This window comes from Aotus nancymaae, unplaced genomic scaffold (genome assembly GCF_030222135.1).
Source record: "Aotus nancymaae isolate 86718 unplaced genomic scaffold, 86718_ANA_hifiasm-v0.15.2.pri h1tg000029l, whole genome shotgun sequence".
NCBI classification, from domain to species: domain Eukaryota; kingdom Metazoa; phylum Chordata; class Mammalia; order Primates; family Aotidae; genus Aotus; species Aotus nancymaae.
In genome coordinates, this window is record NW_026988442.1 from 47,254,057 (window position 1) to 47,273,426 (window position 19,370).

The following is a 19,370-nucleotide window of genomic DNA, read 5'->3' on the forward strand; positions in this document are numbered from 1 at the left end:
CAAAAAACTCATGTGTTATGTACTTGCAAAAAAGTGCAGAAATTTTTGGCTCAATTAATTACCGTGAAGTGAATTCCTATATAACTACCACTCAGTTTTAGAAATAGGATCTTACCAGTACCCAGAATAGCCCTTATCTCAACCAGTCTTGCCAAAAGCTCTATCTTATCTCAAAAGAAACCAATGTTCTTACTTTCAATATTAGAGTTTATTTAAACTGTTTTTATTTTTATTTTTAAGAGTCTAGCTTTCTTGTCCAGGCTGCAGTGCAGTGGCGTGATCTTAGCTCACTATGGCCTGGAACTCCCTGGCTCAAGTGATCCTCCCATCTCTGCCTCCTGAGTAACTGGGTTCACAGGTGCACACCACCATACCCAGCTATTTTTTTTTTTTTTTCATTTTTTTGTAGAGACAGGGTCTTGCCATCTTTCCCATGCTGGTCTTGAACTCTTAGAAGTTCAAGTGATTCTCCCACTTCAGCCTTCAAAAGTGTTGGGATTACAGGTGTGAGCCATCATGCCCAGTCCTGTTTTTAAATTTAATAATTAGAATCATAATGTTTTGCTTATATACCTTCGTTGTCCTCAGCCTTAGATTTGTGAAATCCTACATATTTCAGTGAGTATCTACAGTTCTTTCATTTTCATCTTAGTATGATACTATAGATTAAGAATACATCACAATTCTTACATTCTCCTGTTCATGCTATTTCTGTTCTTTATTGTTTGACCTGTTTTCAACAATGCTACCATGGGCATTCTTGTACACACACACATTTTTGTCAGGTACATGCCTTAGAGTGACACTCACTGGCTTACAGAGTACACTCATGTTCAGCTTCAGTTGGTAATGCCAAACCATTTTTCTAAGTGGTTATACTAATTTACATTCCTATCAGCAGTCTCTGACAGCTTCTGTAGCTGTAGATTCTCACAAACAGTGTGATAAGCCTTTTAAGGTACAGACATTCTGGTGGGTGTGGAGTGGTACTTCATTAGTCCAACAGGACAGTAGTGTTCAGCTAAACACTGTTTGGAAATAATGGTCCAGGAAATAAGAAAATTGGGCCAGAATCTGGGAATCTTTTGTTAGATCTATAGATGTTGTGAAAAGTATTATTTGATCATGAAGCTTTTAAAATCAAATAGAAACCAGCATTATAGCTCCTACCCACAAATTCTCCGAAGACCTTGAGGAATCAGAAGCTGTAGAGATGCACAGAGCAACCCATGAGTCCCAACTGGAGGTTATTAGCTCCCTTCTAGTGCGAATTTCTGTGATTTATGCATAATACATTTACACATACAGTCAGAGACCACTAAGATTCCAGAAACCTAATGTTTGTAATCAATGACTATTTCACCTTAGCCCACTCAGTATTCACTCACTGAAGACTTGCAAACTTCAAAGTCACTTGCAAAGAAAAAATGTAGGAAAGTCACAATGAAGTTAGAATCATAGCAAATGATATATCACTCCTGGTCACTCTTCCTTTATATAATTTTCTATTTTTAATGATGAGATAAAATTGGTTTCTTCAGCAACAAAGAGTAAAAGTCTCTTTGCTGGCATTTATTTATTTTTATTTTTTTCTATGAGGAATATTGCCACAATAATTACCATTTGCTTTCCTTTGTTCACACCAATTCTCATTAAAATGTGGTTTAGTATCAACTAAGAATAAAAGTTTCTCAGAAGACACCATAAGAAAACTCTTGGAGTATCTGGATACCCAAAACTGAGTATCAGAATGAATATTCTACTAAATAGTCCTAATAATGGTAAAATGAATATGGAGCAATAGGGACTGGAAGAGTTAATCAACATTTAATTGAGAAGCAATGAGCAGGGCTAATATGTCTGTGACCAGAGAAGAAAAAGTTAAAAGTCCCTAGAAAAATAGAAATCTTTCATGACAGAAAACTTACACAATGAAACAATAAAATGTTATAAATTTACATTAAACGTGTGAGTATCAATGGTCTTAACTGGTGGAAGCTGATTTCCTTTGTGTTCTTTCAGCATCTGACAAATGCTTGTATCATAAGAGTGATCTTATCCTATTACAACTGCTTGTGTGTTGGAATGAGATGTGAGGTACTGTATTAGTCCATTTTCATATTGCTATGAAGAAATACCTGAGACTGGGTAATGTACAAAGAAAAAGATGTTTAATGGACTCACTGTTCCACATAGCTGGGGAGGCCTCACACTCCTGGTGGAAGGGGAAGGAGGAGCAAAGGCGTATCTTACATGGTGGCATGCAACAGAACGTGTGCAGGGGACACGGTCCTCTTTATAAAATCATCAGATGTCGTGAGACTTACTCATCATCACAAGAACAGCATGGGCAAACCCGCCCCCATGATTCAATTACCTCCCACCAGGTGCTCCCCATGACGTGGGGATTATGGAAGCTACAATTTAAGATGAGATTTGGGTGGAGACACAGCCAAACCGTATCAGGTACTAACTGATATGTTTTACTTTCCTCACATTTCATTGCTTGTTCATTTGTAAAGTGTTTATAATAATACCTTATATGTGTGAAGTTAAACGAACACATGTAAAGTGCTTAGAACAATGTCTAGCACATAGTATCAATAAATGTTAGTTTGGTTATTGTTACTAATATTATTAAATTTCTTCATCATTACCTGAGGCTCTTCCTCTGCCCTCCCCAATTCTAGCCAGATAATCAAGGCTATTATTGCCTAAGTGGAATTGTCATTGGAGACAGACAAAAGAATCGTCAAATTCTTGTCCTTTTATTTAAGTTCTTCTGTTAGGGGTTGAATTGTACCTCATTTCGAAAAGTTCTAATCCTGAGTAATTCACAACATGCCCTTATTTGGAAATAGGGTCTTTACAGAGATAATCAGGTTGAAATTAGGTTATGAGGGTAGACCCTAATCCAAAGTGACTGGTGTCCTTATAAAGAGGGGAAATTTTGACAGAGAGACAGACATGCACAGAGGGAGGACTATGTTAAGACAGAGATGCAGGGCGTACACCACGTAAAGACAGAGACAGAGACTGGAGTTATGCTGCCACAAACCAAGGCACATCTGAGGCTACTAAAAGCTAAGAGAAGCAAGAAAGTATCCTTCCCCTGCAGGTTTCAGAGGAAGCATTGTCGAGCAGACACCTTGATTCTGGCCTCCAAGCCCCCAGAACTGTGAGAAAATTTCTACCGTCTAAGCCCCTCAGGATGGTAGTTTGTTACAGCAACCCTAGTAAATTGATACATTAGGTGTAAGACAAAAAGATCAGGGGAATCCAAGTGGCTTCAGCTTACCTTTGTTACAAAAAGATGAGATCCACGCAAAACTCTTTTCAGGCTGAAAAGAAGTTAATGAAGAAGGAAAGGGGTCTCTGACAAGGGCTCTCTATATAGTTTACCAACACAGGATTAGCTGAAAAGGGGGAAAGATGAGAAGCTTCTGTCTATTTACACTATTCTAGTGTAACAGAGATTGGGCCTTGCTTGCCTGAAGGCCACAGAATGCATTACATCCCATGGTTTAGGAACAGCAGGACAGAGATGGCTGTGTGATGGGCCAGGGGCAGGAAGGAAGGCTTAAGTCAGCCAATTACAGCCCAGAGTGACCCTGGAAAATACTGCTTTCTCTTCTCTCCTCCCCAAGGACAAGAACAAAAGTTTCCTGAGAGGAAGAAATGACAAAGAGGGGATGCTGCCACGCAAAGCTGTATGGATGGTACTCCCGGGGCCCAACAGGTCTGTGGGTATGTTAGTAGATATGAGGGGTAATGATTGTCATGAATCATGCAGATTTCCTCATCTCAGGGACCAGGATCGTTCTCTGCTTTCTCTAGATATGTACCCATTCCTGAGCTTTGGTCAGTCTCTATGAGGAGAGATAGAAGAGGAAAATCATGTTTCGGTTGAACGCAAATCTGAAATCATTGGGAAAAGTCTCAAGTAATTTAGTTTACCTGTAATTAACTAGTTTTATTTTTCTGACATTAGGCAAAATGGGGGCTGTAATTAAAAATGAAGTATGTAATTAACATTTTTTAAACACAGGACTTGAAAATATGGTATCAGCTATATTTGTTTCTCTTCTTTATATGAGCTCTTTTATGGCAGGCACTGTGTGTGTTTGTCTTTTCAAGTCTACTATAATAGTTGACATCATTTTTGTCCATCCATAAAGTGGGTTTGAACGTATGAACGTATTTATTTGAACGTATTTATTTAATTGATGATAGACTCTAATAAAATTGTAATTGTTTGCTCTAAAGTAAATATGAAAGGTCAGATGAAACAATAAAATTATATCTGGATTGAGAAATCTCTAACTGATGAATTATTTTTATTTTGTTTATATATTGTGCATTTCGATATCCTAATAAATAATATATTTTATTTATTTATTTTTGAGACAGTGTCTCTCTCTCTCTCTCTGTCACCCATACTGGAATGCAGTGGCAGGATCTTGGCTGACTGCAAATTCTGCCTCCCAGGTTCAAGCAATTCTCATGTCTCAGCCTTCCAGGTACCCGAGATTACAGGCACGTGCCATCATGCCCAGCTAATTTTTATATTTTGAGTAGAGATGGGGTTTCACCATGTTGGCCAGGCTTGTCTTGAACTCCCGACCTCAGGTGACCCACCTGCCTCTGTCTCTCAAAGTGCTATGATTACAGGCATGAGCCACGATGCCTAGCCTTTTAAAAAGTATTTTAAAGACATAATAAATCATTGATTTGCACTATCTCATTTAACATGAATTTCCACTGTTCCTGGTGTCATATACACACCCCAAAATAATCCAAATGTCTAAATTAGCTAGGTTAACTGATGAATAGAATATTTTTCTACATTTAAATATTTTCTGCAAATGTTTTACCAGAAAGCCACACAAAAAGACTATCAGTGAGTATGCGTTACACTGTTCTCTAAGGAGTCAAATTACTCACCTTGAAAATAATTCATCCAGGAAGAGAAAAGGTTTTCAAAAGACCAGAGCAGGCCACAAGGGAGCTTATACAAAACTCTACACCTAAAAGATAATGTGATCTTAAAACCTAATTTTCCAACAGTAATTTAAGTACCTTTTAATTTTAGTAGTTTATGGATCTTGTAAAACAACAAAGTTATAAAATTTAGAAAAAAATATTAGCGAGATGCAAATAACTGAATATGCAAAAGTATCTCATACATATTTACATGTAATAGATAAGTTCCTTTTTTTAGTGTGTTGGGAAATTTTAGCTCACATCACCTCTCTGCTGTCATCTTGGGGCACTTTCCTGAGTACTAATGCCTCACACAGGTTTGCTTTCCTCCCTATGATAGAGAATAATGGGAATTTTTTTCCTTTGGTTCAATTTTGTGTGTGTTCGCCAGTAGATGGCGGTACCACTATGAGTGCTTTCAGCCTTTTTTTCTTTTTTTTTTTTTTTTTCTCAAAGCTGTTTTCTGATATATGTTGGGTACCATAGAGTGAATCTCAGAACAGGAAGCGAAGGCATAAGCAGAGAGGATTCTGGAAAGGTCTCTTTGTTTTCTTGTCCACAGAGAAAGAAAGAAAAAAATTGTAATTAATTTATAAACCTCTGTGGTCAAAAAAAAAAAGCTGAACAGCTGCAGAGGAAGACACGTTACATTCTAACCATCTTGAATGCTGGGCTTTGTTATGCTGTAATTCATAAGGCTCTATTTTACCAGGTAAGCTGACAAAACATTTCATTATCTGCACCATGGAATCTAGCTACCAGGTCATTTTTCTTACTTTAAATCTTCATGATGCTATTTTTAACCCAGTGTTGTTTAAATATAAATTGTAGGAACCAAAGGCATCGTTTGATGTGTAAACTGCTTACTATTTCTTTATCTTTCAAAGAAAATAGAGCCTGTCTGGAAATGGTGATTTATGGTACATACGAGGCATCAATGGTCTTGTGTTTTTGTAGATGCTTATGATTCATTGTATTCAGAAAAAAATATTTTTATTATACTTAAAGCTAATCTAATGAGTTTCCTGGCTGAATGCCATCTATTTAAATGCCCAGTATGTCCAGTATTTTTGAAACATAAATATATAGTGAAATTGGAACTATAATTCTTGTGCTTTAGTCTTTTATTTAAAAGCTCTGGAGAGGCCATGCATATAGGGAGTGATAACAATATAGAGGTGTTTGGCTTTGTGAAGCACACTATCATTTTTCTGTGAAATCTGTTTTCATAGAGGGAAGAACACCAATACTAACCATTTAAAAGAGGTTGAACCTTCGAAAAATAAAATAATTTCTATATGTTCCATAATATGCTACTTCTTTATCCTTTAATATATTCATTTTATATTAAATGTTTATGTTTTAATTTATTGATTTAAAGGTTACTGTATCTGTTTGATTATTCTATGAGCTTGATAGATTTCTGTTTATTTTTTCTATGCATATTTAACAACTGATTATTATTAATTACCAGGAAGAACCACTGGAGCCATAAAACAATGATATACTTTATGACCCATATTTTCTGTAGTTGTATTTAGAATATTTTATATCATAGTCATAAATATTTCATTCAGTTAGCTACCACATAATTAGAATAAGAAATTATTGACAGAAAATCTATAGGTATTAATTGAAAGATAAGTTTTAAAAATCATACAGTGTTTTAAAATATACAACAGGTAGTGTAATGTGGCTTATGAGGACAAAGATAAAGGCATAAGTGCTTGTAGGAATTTGCATGGAAACATTTCATCACATTCACTACAAATACTGTGTGCCCTATATGAAATGAAGACCTCTGGTTTTAACAGGGCTTCCAGTCAGTACTGGCTGAAAGGACTTCAAAAATAGAACTTGAGGTTTCCAAACTGTAATTTGTAATGATATGTTAAAAAATATTGACATCTCACTTAATATTTTACACTGAGTAGCAATAATAGTCCCCCTGAAAACATTTCAAAATAGTGGTTGCCTGAGAGGAGAGCCCTGGGTCTTGTCTGTTTCAGAAGAATTCCTACCATAGGATATAAAGAAAACTGTTTCTTTGGACAGGGTTCCCAGAAATGGCTGTTAATTAACTTGAGTGTACTGTACACACCATGCTTCTCTACAGGTGACTAAATATGAGTAACTTTGTTCTGTGTAAGCACCAGAGCTGGTATTGATTGAACTGGTTTACATTTATGAATGAATGCTTAATTTTGGCCCCAAATGTTAGCGCTTTTCTTTTTCTTGGTATAGTTGCAACAGTCTCTTAGTTACTCATCTATACATGTGGGCGCCATGTGAAAAGCAAATACACATAGAATTCTTTACTTCACAAAATGTGCTTTTTCAAAAAATTTGGAAATTGAACCTGTTTTGATTAAACAATATATCAAACAAATTTGAATACCTTACTCTTTAAAAGAATGTGGTGGTGATTTCATTTGTAAAAATGCTGTGATTTATTTGAGTACTAAAGATAAAAAGGTTGAACTCTAAGCTGAAAGTCTTGGGGTCTTGTTCAAGTTCTGCTACTAATGAGTTTTGTTGCCTCAGAAAAGGCACCAAGTATCACTGAAGAGCATTTTCCTTGCCTGTAAAGGGTGAGAATTAGAATCAAAGCTATAAAAGATTTTAAAATTTTCTGATCCTCATTTATTTGGATTTTTCTTCAGTTGGTTTCTCAGTTTAATTATGATACAACTTTGACTCTCACTGAGTTGTAAATTATGATTGACGTTATGCTAAACATGAAAGCAGGAAAACAGAAATAGCGTGTTTCCTGGCCAGTTCCTTCTGTGGTGGAAACAAGTCGGGAGCAATATGGAGAAGTGGGTTAGAGCAAAAGCTTGGCAGGTTACGTTTATCGCCACTATTACTTGACAAATTATTTAAACTCTCTGAGCCTTTATTGCATCATCTATGAAGTAGGAATAACAATGCCTGTGTTACAGGATTGCGTAAGTAAAATAATGTCTGTTCAGTGCTTGGTATAGATCCTGGAGCATGATTACATACCACTTTCCTCTCTCCCCCGCCATCCTAACTCACATCAAAAGGAAAAGGACAAACATAAAGGCATAAATTTTCATCATTGTTATTAGTGTTAGTGCTGGTGAAATAATATCTTCCACCACAACAGGAAGGATAGAATAAAACTGCCAAATAATTGTGTACCTGAAAAGTGAATAATTCTCATCCTGCCCTCGCTGAAACAACAACATTTTTGTGTACCTGTAAAAATATCAATTAGTGTTAACATTCCAGGCAATTCCTGGAGAGTTTCTAGAACTCATAATACCTTCCAGAAGACAGTCATTTATGCTGGATATGTTATCATGGACTTCAAAACTTTCTTTTTCTTATGAAAATAGAGGCAAAGGGCCTTATTTCACATTTCCTTAAGAGGATATACCTGTCAGAGGGAACGTCTCCGTAAAGATTCACAAAGGGAGTCTAGGTTTCACCAAAACCACATTTAAATGCCAAATAATTTCTACTAAGACCACCAGATAACTAAATCCCAGGAAAGTCTTGGCTACGTGATCAACTCACAAACTCTCTACTGCTTCAGTTTTATTAACGGTACAGTAAGATGTAGAAAGGCAAATTGTGTTTGACAAATGGTTGATGTACTGCAAAATCCCTGCTTTCCTCCAAAGCTTGTTTCTAAGTGCAACTTCGTGCTCCTGACAGCTGTGTGCTACTGGGGTCTTTGGGAGCTAGAACTGGGATGACCTTTCAGCACCCCAGGCCTCCTAATCCTTCCCTTCAACCATCCTGGGCCTCTTTAAACTGACTCAACTAACTGCGCTGTCAGCTTCATCTTCATGGCAGCCAAGATGACTTAATGGACTCTTGATTAGGCAGATCTGAGAGAGCTAAGAGCTTAGGAGACTTAAAAATATGAGGGTAGTGTTTCTCAACTAGACTAATGTTGTGCTTGGAATCTGTTGCTCATCTCCTTCTCAGTTCTAGGTCATTCCCAGCTCTTACAAGTTCTTATTTTTAGGGTTGAAGTTAACTGAAAGCATACATAAGAATAAGCATTTAAAGATTTTTTTTCACCAAAAAATGAGCCTGTGATTAGATAGTGAAATTTCTTTACACGGGGTTACTGTGAAGATTACTTTTTTTCTCATTATCATTTATGTATGGAAATGTGAACTCGCTGAAGGTTGGGAATTCATGTTTCATTTGTCATCTAAAAATATAGTGTTCATTCTCACCTTAATATCGACGGTTGTTTTACCAGTTTTCCAAAACTGTGAGAATTAATTACCCACCTATCAGTGAAATGTCATTATTTAACAGTTTATTTCTGTACTTTTAGGTTCTATTTTAAAAATTTGATTAATTTTAATTCTAACTTTGCTTTTATTTTCAAAATTTCGTGCTTAAATTTTACCTCATATACAACTTTCATGGCAAATCAATATAGAACCTGACATCTGAACTACTTCTTGAGGTAGATTGAACAATTATAACTTGAGGTAGTTCGAACATTTGGGAAGAAAGACAATCATATTCTTGTTTTGTATTGCTGGTTCACAAACTTATCTTTGATTGAGAAACTACTTTTTAGTTAAGCTTTACCTGACAATATTTTTCACTCTGGGATAAAATTAACACATTCTTTGTTTATATTTTAATGAGCTATAAAAAGTGTAGACACCTATTGCAGAGCAGAATATTGTTTCCATTTAAAAATATAGCAATAAAAACAATCTTGCTCTTTTGCTAAGCACAGACATACTTTGTTTTATTAACTTCCTGATAGGCACCAGCTCTTTGGGTATCTGAAATTTGAAACTACATCAGACATACAATTATATAAAGTAGAATTCTTTAAAATTTATATGAATACCAATTAACTGGATACCACAAGTTTCAATGTGCCAAGTATTTTTTGATTACTTTTTATATCCCATTTCTTTCCTCTAAGGATTTGAAAACATAAAGGATATTATGGAATGAATTTTAAAGAAGGTTTTACCCAAGATCTATTAATAAAGCCCAACTGAAAAGTAACTTACAATCAAATTTACAATATTAAAATGTAGCACATAAAAATATATGCTGGGTGTGGTTGTATAAGCGAGTTTTCAGGGGTTTTAGTTCAGAGAAACCTTATGAAATCTGGAGTTATTTTTGTAAGACCTGAATTACGTTTTCTTTTCTTTTTTTTTTTGGAGACTGCATATAGGGAGTCCTTCATGTGATTAAATTCTGTGCAGGAGCAAAGTTAGACAAATGATGGTCCCTTAATTATTAAATAGTGGTTTAATATTGCTTTATTCAATGGGTGAAGTCAAAGTCACTCTTTAAATAACTTTGGCCATTTTCTGCCAACAAGCTCCCTTTTGGGAATTTCAATCTCCTGATTTTCAGAATATACTTATTCTTACTTTGGTTGTACGGAACATTTTGTCCTTTTCTTTTCCCAAGAAAGAGTTGAACTGAAATAATTCACTAAATTCCAATTCGTATTTCTAAGAATGACATTGCACCTCTGGCCTAGAGTCCAACATATTCTTGCATAAGACACATTTTGTGGGCTTAAGCCTCAGTTTGAGGTCTAGTCACCTGTATGTTAGTTTCTCTCTGCCTCCTTGGTGTTTCTGCTAGTGACATTTCTTTTTCTCTGTATAAGTTGTTTTTATTATGCCTAATGAAAGATGTTCCCAAGTACTCTAAGAATTTTCTTTTCATGGGACTTATATCATGGTTGGAAATGACTTTAAATAATAAATTCTAAAAGAAAGGAACATAAATTTCCTACGTGAACGAAGTAGGTAGGACAAAGCAGTGAAGCCACCATTCAGGTTGGGTCTGAGGAACTAGAAAGTGCATGCATGCCCTTTTTAAAAATGGAAAATGCCTTCTCACTGGTAGGAGACTGTTACATCAAATGACTTCTCTGAAGAAACTGAAAAATCCAAATTGTTAGTAAAGATTTCCCTCTATTGTTAAATGTAGTCATCTATTTCAAATTATTTATAATACAAGATAGATCCAATAAAACACATGTATAGGCAGGATCTAGTCAAGGAATTGCAAGGTTTCCTTTTCTTCTTTTGCCAATCTAACCAGCATTTTTGCCAGTAAGGAAAAGTAAACCTTATTGAGAGGAAACCACTAGGCCATATTTAGAAGCACAGCCACAATGCTACTCAGATTTCTTTTCTCCTACTCTAGACCCAGCCTGTTTCATTTCAAATCCTTGAATCTATGCATAAACTTCTTGATTTCTAGTTTTCTTCCTGATATTAACATCACCACGGCACTCAACATCATCAATTCCTTTTTTTCTATTGCTATTAGTGCTTCTGTTGCTAGCAATATCTTGTTTCTGCTATGTTATTTGATGCAATATGTAATATTCCCACTTCTGATCTGTTCTTTAAAGATGATTGAAATTTGTTTATGAACTTTAAAATTTAGGGCAAACACATTGCCATCCTTTACCTGTGAAATGGAAAAATATTATATGATATATATCATATCAATAATATTTTGAGTCCTGTATGGTCTCAAAGTTCTAAAATGTTTTATTGTCTTTAGTTATAGCCAATAATACTTATGTTTAAAATTAATGCTTCCTTAATATCAGGTTTGGACAATGGCCTTAGGTTCTACTATCAATCTTTTTGTATTTATACCAAAAATTAATGTAAACTATTAAGTTGGCATTGAAAAAAACAGGCAAAAATATAATTCACACTCATATTGTGTTCTCTTTCACTGCATAAAGCCTGAATAGTATTGGATAATAATACAAATCAAATATATATATACCTGGAATGAGAACTTCCTGGCCAGTAAACGGGAAATTTTTTAAAAAATGAGAAAAAGATAGATTTATAGGACTTCACCAATAAAAATGTCAGGAGAAAAAAACAGCTAAAGGGAAAGAGTTATGCAAACATACTGAGAGAAAACAAAAAGAGGAAGAGCATGATGAGCTTATTCACAGAGTGGCCCACAGCTGTGGGTGCACATTAAAATCACTTGGAAAACTTAAAAGAGAGCAGTGCTTTGCTCCACCTTCAACCCATTCAGTCAGCTTCTCTGAGGCAGAATCTGGGTACCAGTATTTGTTTAAAAGCTCTGCAATTATAGCTCAAATGTGCAGTCAGGTTTGAAAACCAATTGACTAGAGAAAGACAAAGGAAAAATAACAGGAGCCAATGAAAACTTGGCTAGAGAAGTGAAAGATAGTTGACAAATGCTTTTCAAAGTAATTTCAAAGTGCTAACCAGCGGGCATGTGTCAAGTAAAGACACTGTGCAGATACTTAAGGAAGCAACAAAAAATACGCTTGCGTCCATTTCTCCCTTGGTTGAATGCGTTGGCATTTATTTACCTGTTTAATTTTTTTTATTTGAAATCATTAATGTATTACCCCAAATCTGTTTGAAAGTTGATCCAGCTGCTGGTTATAGTATATTTTGCAAGCTAACCATACAATGTACACATTTGGAACTGAGCACCCATAATTTCAGTTTGTACAACCATAGATTCGTTTACTGATTTATTTCATACTTACAAATCGCTGTCTGGTGAATTAAGTCTTAAATAACCAAATAAGAGTAGGTCTACTGAAAGATATTTTTTGAATGTCCAAATCACCAGCTGGAAGCAAAACACTTTGATTTTTAATTTTTTTAAACTGCAATTTTGGCAGATTTGGAGGAAAGGCAGACTCTGTAAAGGAATGTATTTTTTAAAGCCAAAATGCATTTTAAAAGGTATTTTCAGTAAATGGTATATCTGAGAAAGAAGTGAATTAATCTAATAGAGGAGCAAAATTAATAATTAATTGCATTTCTTAAAAAGAATCTCATTCCTAAGATGAGTCAGCTTTTAAGGAGACATTTCCTGGTTTAACACCCCAGTTGCTGTTCCGGATTGGTTTCCCACAGCTGGGTAGGAGACATAGAGGACAATTCTCTACAGGTCCTTCAGAGAAGATTTTATCCTAAAGTCTTATCTAAAGGATCATCATTTAATATTAATATTTAACTATGCTGTCTTGACCCACCTCTGACATTCTATCCTAAAGTCTTATCTAAAGGATCATCATTTAATATTAATATTTAACTATGCTGTCTTCACCCACCTCTGACATTCTGCCAATGTGGCCAGTAAAATGATTATGATAACAGAAAATATCTGTTAAATCTTAGGATGAAAATATCCACATTTTGAGGCAGGTGGCTGGTGCTTCTGTGATAGACAGAAGAAATACAGTATCCTGTTTGAGGCCAGGGTTATGATGAATGTGTGTGACACAGTGCTCATGTCCTCCCACTAGGATTGGATTATTTACTTAAAAACAATTACATCCAAGCTTTATACACAAAGTATTTGGGCAGCCTGCAATAAAAATATAAATAAGAAACCAATAAGATATTGATAAGAATGAAAGCCTGAACCAGGGAAGGAATGCTTTTGTGAAGAAGGGTCACCTTAAATAACACAATCAGTGTAGGGGGTGAACAATTTCTGGTTGATATAACCATTCCCTTCTACCAACATGATGACAATTTTAAGAACTAACTAGATTATTTTAAGGAAACATTCCAACTTTTTATTCAAAAGCACTTTGTACATTTTGAAAAGGAAAGGGTAATGCATGAAGGTAAATGAAAAGTGGCAGAGCACATCCAAATCAAGATGCAGATTTTCATGCAAATTAACACTAAAGTTAAGATATACCATGAAAACAACAATAGTCAGTTCCCTCTTACCCATTTGTAAAGTACGGTTTTCTACTCAGGATCTTAAAATTACCCTGAGTCATTGTAAGACAACTTTCTTTTCAATATCCCATTAAATCTATGATAGTGGTGCCAGTTCAGAAAACACTTTGTGGGATCAATTTAATCAGAAAATAATACACTTCCCCCCTCCCCCAACAACCCATATCCCTCAAGAAAGCTAAATTTGGGAGGTTTCACACTTAACAAAGTATTATCTATTTATTCTCTCAATTTATTTCTGAATAAAAATTCTGAAGACAGACATTTAAGACATAAAAAAGGGCACTTGATGTGGGCATTCAGTACTTACCAATGGACTTTCCTGTAAACCTAAAATTGTTCTAAAAAAAAAAAGTCCATAGCTTTTAAGGGGGATTGGCACTTGAAGAATGAGTGAACTCAATGTTCGATTTTGCACTGGCAATTTTGTCAGGACCCTGAGTCCTCCATCCCTTGAGACAGTTCGGGTGGTACACCTGGCACACGGCAGGGCATCTCTCCCTCCTGGTATCTCCCGTTTCATCTCTTCTTAGGTTTCTCCTCAGGACTACTGTCCTCACGTCAGTTTCTTACTTACCAGATCCTCTATTCTCGGGAGGGTAAAGACAGAAAGACCACGCCAGTCTTCAGAAGTTTGGTTGCTACAATCCCTGTTTAAAACAAAATGCTTTATCATATGTAATTTTCTCTTACCTGTGGCATTCTAGGTCTCCTTTAGCCTCAAAAGAATTGAGCACTGAACAGCATCCCCTTCCTGTCCTTACGTGCAGGGACAATTTACTCTGCGTTCCCTGCTGCAGTAAGCGGCATCATCCACACCTAAATCAGGGCAGTGCACACAATCCTTTGCTCTGTTTTGGTGCCAATGATGTGTTCAGAGGCTGAAGGAAAAACACAGGTTCTCTGGGTTCTGAATTCAGATCTAGGAAAGACTTTTTATCATCTTTTCTTTATTTCGAAGGGCCCTTTTTTGGGAAGATTTAGCCTAGTGACTGGTCATATTTCTCTGATAGCCAGAGTTAAAGTTTTCTAGGTTTTTATTAACTGCAATTTGTATGGAATTTCTCAGCACGTGATTTTTTTATATTACCATTTCATGAACAAGTCATATGTACAAAATTGAATATCTAGAGTTAGAAAGGATTCAAGGCATCGTTCTTTTCAGCAACCGATCTTCACGCTGTAGTCTACTCAAGGCATGTATATTATTTATTCATCAAGAAACAGTTTAAAGTTGGGCTGGAGAGGACCTATGCAAGCACCTAGTTCACTAAAGTCTTCTAAAAATGAATATATCCTCTAATAGATGTGGCACACCTACTCAGGAACATGATTTGTATAAGGTTTCATGGCCCACATTCAGAGTATAAAGGTATTGCTATACCCTCAGATCAGTTTCTCTCAGAAAGGATGAACGCTTTGAGTAAGCCGAGCACAGAGTCCCAAAGTCTGGACACTGAAATAGAGTTTTAGCAATAAAATAGGTGCTACAAAATAATCGGTCTATTTCCCACCTCTCCCTTCTTTTTTACTCACATGCACACTAAACATCTGAGATCTTGAGTGTTCAATATATCACAGCAAGTGATAGCAGAGACAAGTCTAGAATACAGGTTGTCTGAATTGCAACTTGTATATCTCTCCATTTTCCTCTCTCTTATCTTTTCATTAAATCTCAGTTCTAAGAAAGATAGGGCAGGGGCATGCTTTTCTAGTATATTGCATTATCTTCTGTGGCACCATCTTAGAGTGATTCACTCTGTAACATTATAACTGTGTATCTAAGGGGCATGCTTAGTGGGGAAGGCCTCTTTTTATGATTGATTTTATGCTGATGAAGAATCACATGGCAGCTGAACTTCAGACACACCTAAATCATCCTGTGCTCTGGTGTGGTTTACCATCTGCACTCATCTGAAAGCAGTGATTAAAACCTTTTTGCTCTGAGCTAGACAAATCCCAATCCTCTGTGTTTTAAATCTCAAAGGAGTGCAGATAACAAGTGGAGTAGTCAACACCACCATCTTGAAGTAATGTTAGTTATACCTCAAGTTCCCAGTTCTCAATTTTCCTCAGGTTGCCAAGTAAAAAAGGCAATCGACTCTCAACACTCAGTTGTGAAAACAGTGCGCTGTCATTTTGATTACAGTCAGTAAACAGTCTGTGTTTGCCTGGAAAGAAACTGCCTAAAGCACATGGTACCAGCAAGCAGTAGGAGACATGCGGCTGAGGGCAGCACATAGGGCTCTCTTTTATGGCTGATGTTGGGGTAGGAAAGGGATCACGGATTGCTGGGAGAATGCTGTTTGCTTTCTATTTACCATGTTGCCAATGTACTTCAAAATAGAAAGCTTCCTGTAATTCTGTTATATTCTGATTTCGTGTGGTTTCTACTCCACTGCACACACACAGAGTGAGTGTTCACTTATGGACAAAGTAGCTTTTTCACTATGGTGTTTCTTAGACCAAAATCCTGTGACTTAAAGACAAAAGCAGCAATCTGACTACATAAAATAGAAAAACTGTTGATCCAGAGAGAGCCCTCTCCCTCTTTTAGAACATCGCAGAATAGGGGATTGCCCTTTTGCTTAATTCTTGCATTTGTTCATGGGCTTGATCCCTTGGAGGAGAGTGATGGAGAAGGGGACAGGTGTATCTGAAAAAAACACTGTGCATTAGAAATATAATGAGTCCCATGTATGTACTGTTAAATGTTCTAGATTCTAGTATCAAAAAAGAGAAAACAATAAGATTGCTTTTATTAAGGATATATTTTGTTTAAGATGTTATGTCCTAATTATTATCATTTCAAAATTTGGCACCTACCCACATTTCAAATGCTCAGTTCTTCCTGTGGTCAGTGGCTACCATATTGGACAGAATGTTTGTAAAATTTGTTTGGGGCAACTGTACTCAACATATATCTAATAATGTCCTGCATACTGTGGTTGGTAGTCCATGCATCCTTATCCTCAAGGAATTTGATAATAAACGTAGAAGCAATAAGGCACATCTTCAATAACAACAGAAGATAGGATATATATAATTACTGTAAAAATTTTAGACAACGTGTGTGCTATGAGAGTTCAGAGGAAGGCAACATGACTTCAGACTTGGAATTGGGATATGATGAGCCTTGGAGAGCAAGTAGGATTTTAACAGGTGACAGTTGGTGGTGAATGATATATCAGACAGTGGGAACATTTTTGAACACCAGATGTCAGAGGCTGGAGTCTTTTAGGGAATGGAAATACACAGAGCATGTAAGTGTAGCTGGAGAATTTCGTTGGTAAGAGCATTGTAGAGAGACTTTAATTAATTTTCCCAAAGAAAAAAATTATAGGATTTGGTGGCAACATTTACTTGTCATGTGACCTTGGGCAAGTTACTTATCCCCTCTGAACTTTATAGTTTCCTTATCTAAAAAATATGGATAACAATCATATTTATCTTATATGTTTGTTGTAAATATTAAATGAAGTAATCAGTCCCTGGTAAGTGACAAGAGCTCAATCACTGCTCTCTATTATCATTCTTACTTCTCTAAGATATTTTGGAGTGGGAAACATTTTAGGTAAAGTATTCAGTCTTCAATTTGCTTTGTTTTAAAGAGAGTCTAGTAAACTTGGCATAATTATATAATTTATCTTTGAGGTAAAGAGGATTTTAATGTATGTATTTTGATCTAGATTAAATAAGGCTACATAATTCATAGATATGGTCCTATAGAGAGTTTGGTTTTGTTTTTCCTACATTGAGTCCTTTTATTTTTTATCATCTTAATATCTATATAATACAAAACAAAGTTATCTGATTTACTTAATCAATACCCTATTAGAGGACAGTTTCATTTTCTTTAGATGTTGCTAATTATAAAATATGTTGCTATAAATAGAATATATGAGTTTCTAAAGATTGGGCCGAATTTCCAAATAATAAATCTAAAAAAAACTACTAAATTTTTTGGGAAACCAAAATTAAATAATTCATTGATTCAAAAACATATTCGTTGAGCATTACTTTGTGCCATGTACTGTTCTAGACACATGAGATTCATTGGTGAAAACAGACCCAAAAAGGGCAAATATTCCAGCCCCTGTTCTGTTTCTGTGCTACCCAGGAGAGATAGAAAATGAATAATAAACATGATAAGTAAGTTATATAGTACATAACAAAAGGATAACTGATTTGGAAACAACAGAGCACAGTAAGAGATTAAAGGAAAAGTGTGAGCAGGTCTCTTTAAGAAGGTAAACTTTTGGCCATGGCTTGAAGGAGATAAGTGAGTTAGTCATACAGTTTCCTAAAGGAAGAACATACCAGAATAAGGGAATAGTCTGTGGGTGCTTCCAGGTACAGAGGACAGCTGAAAGCCAGTCTGGCTACAGAGAACCAAGGGAGGAGGAGAATAGGAGGTACCTCCTATTCTCAGACAGACTATGGGTTAGACAGATTATAAAGTCTTTTAGACAATTGTAAGGATTTGGGCCTTTTTTTCTGGGTAGCTTCTGGGAGCTTCTGAGCAGAAAAATGATATGATTCGATTTCTGTTTTCTCAAGATCACTCTGACTAGCGAAGTGAAAACAGACTATATGGAGGCAGGCTGGCAGCAAGGAGACAGAAAGCGATTGCAGGCTTCTGTGTAATACTGCCGTAAACCATTTCAAGGTTCCAGGTGCAGCAAAATTACACGATAGAGCATTAAATGGATAAATAAACGAAACTGAAGAAGCTAAGAAACCACAAAAATGAAAGTGATGTGGTCAGTGTACATGTGTCTAACCTAAACACGCACACATAAAATTCTGGATTCTGTAAGCTAGGTGTTGTCAAAGTGTGGTTCCTGGGCTAGCAACATCAGCATTATCTGTTCATTTGTTAGAAGTACAAAATTGGATCCCACCCATATCTACCTGGAGTGGAGCCCAGAAAGCTGTGTTTTAACAAAAAGTTCTCCAGGTGATTCCAATGCTATATTTTGAGAACCACTACTTTAAATTAGGTTGGTGAAACTAGATGGCCTGAAAGATTCTTTTCACTGTTAGGATACAGTGCTTCCAAGTTCATTTCTTAACATTTATTTTCATTATAAAATTAAGTATAATTCTTGAGAAAAAATGGTTTTTAAGAAGTATAGAATCATGCTAAAGAATGAAAAGGTCTTTTAAATCACATAGAGGGATTTGACTTTTTATTTATTATACCTCACCTCTTTTAACAAGTTTTGATTCAAAATTACATACCTGTATATACATACATACATATATATTTATAAATCTTTGTGCAATGGGAAGCTCAAGACAAGGAAAATGGAGAAAATGTATGTGACACATCAGTTAAGGACTGTAGGTTAATAAATTTACTCTTTCAGAATGTACATTTAGCCCTGAGCCTCCCAAGCTCAACATTTTTAAAGGAAGAAATGAATTTTATCCAACACGAAGAAATAAGTCTCAGACTTTAAGTGAACATGGATCACCATGAAGGTGGTCAAAGTTGCTACAAGGAGAATGTCTGGAACTCCCCAAGAACTGGATGCACAATTTGGTTTCCTAGACATTTCTGTATTTCACTCTATGATATCTTGGTGATTTGATCATTTGAAGTTACATCTTTAATAAGGACCTCAAGTC

General features: G+C 35.8%; 1 protein-coding gene across 1 annotated transcript in view; it reads left to right on the plus strand.

Annotated features, from left to right (window-relative positions):
- Positions 1–5,481: 5,481 nt before the first annotated feature.
- Positions 5,482–19,370, plus strand: part of LOC105708927 (sodium channel protein type 3 subunit alpha) — a 111,730-nt gene continuing 97,841 nt past the window's right edge. The window contains exon 1 of the mRNA XM_012440661.2: positions 5,482–5,695. The gene's annotated coding sequence lies outside the window, so the exon portion shown is untranslated. The remainder of the gene's footprint in view (positions 5,696–19,370) is intronic.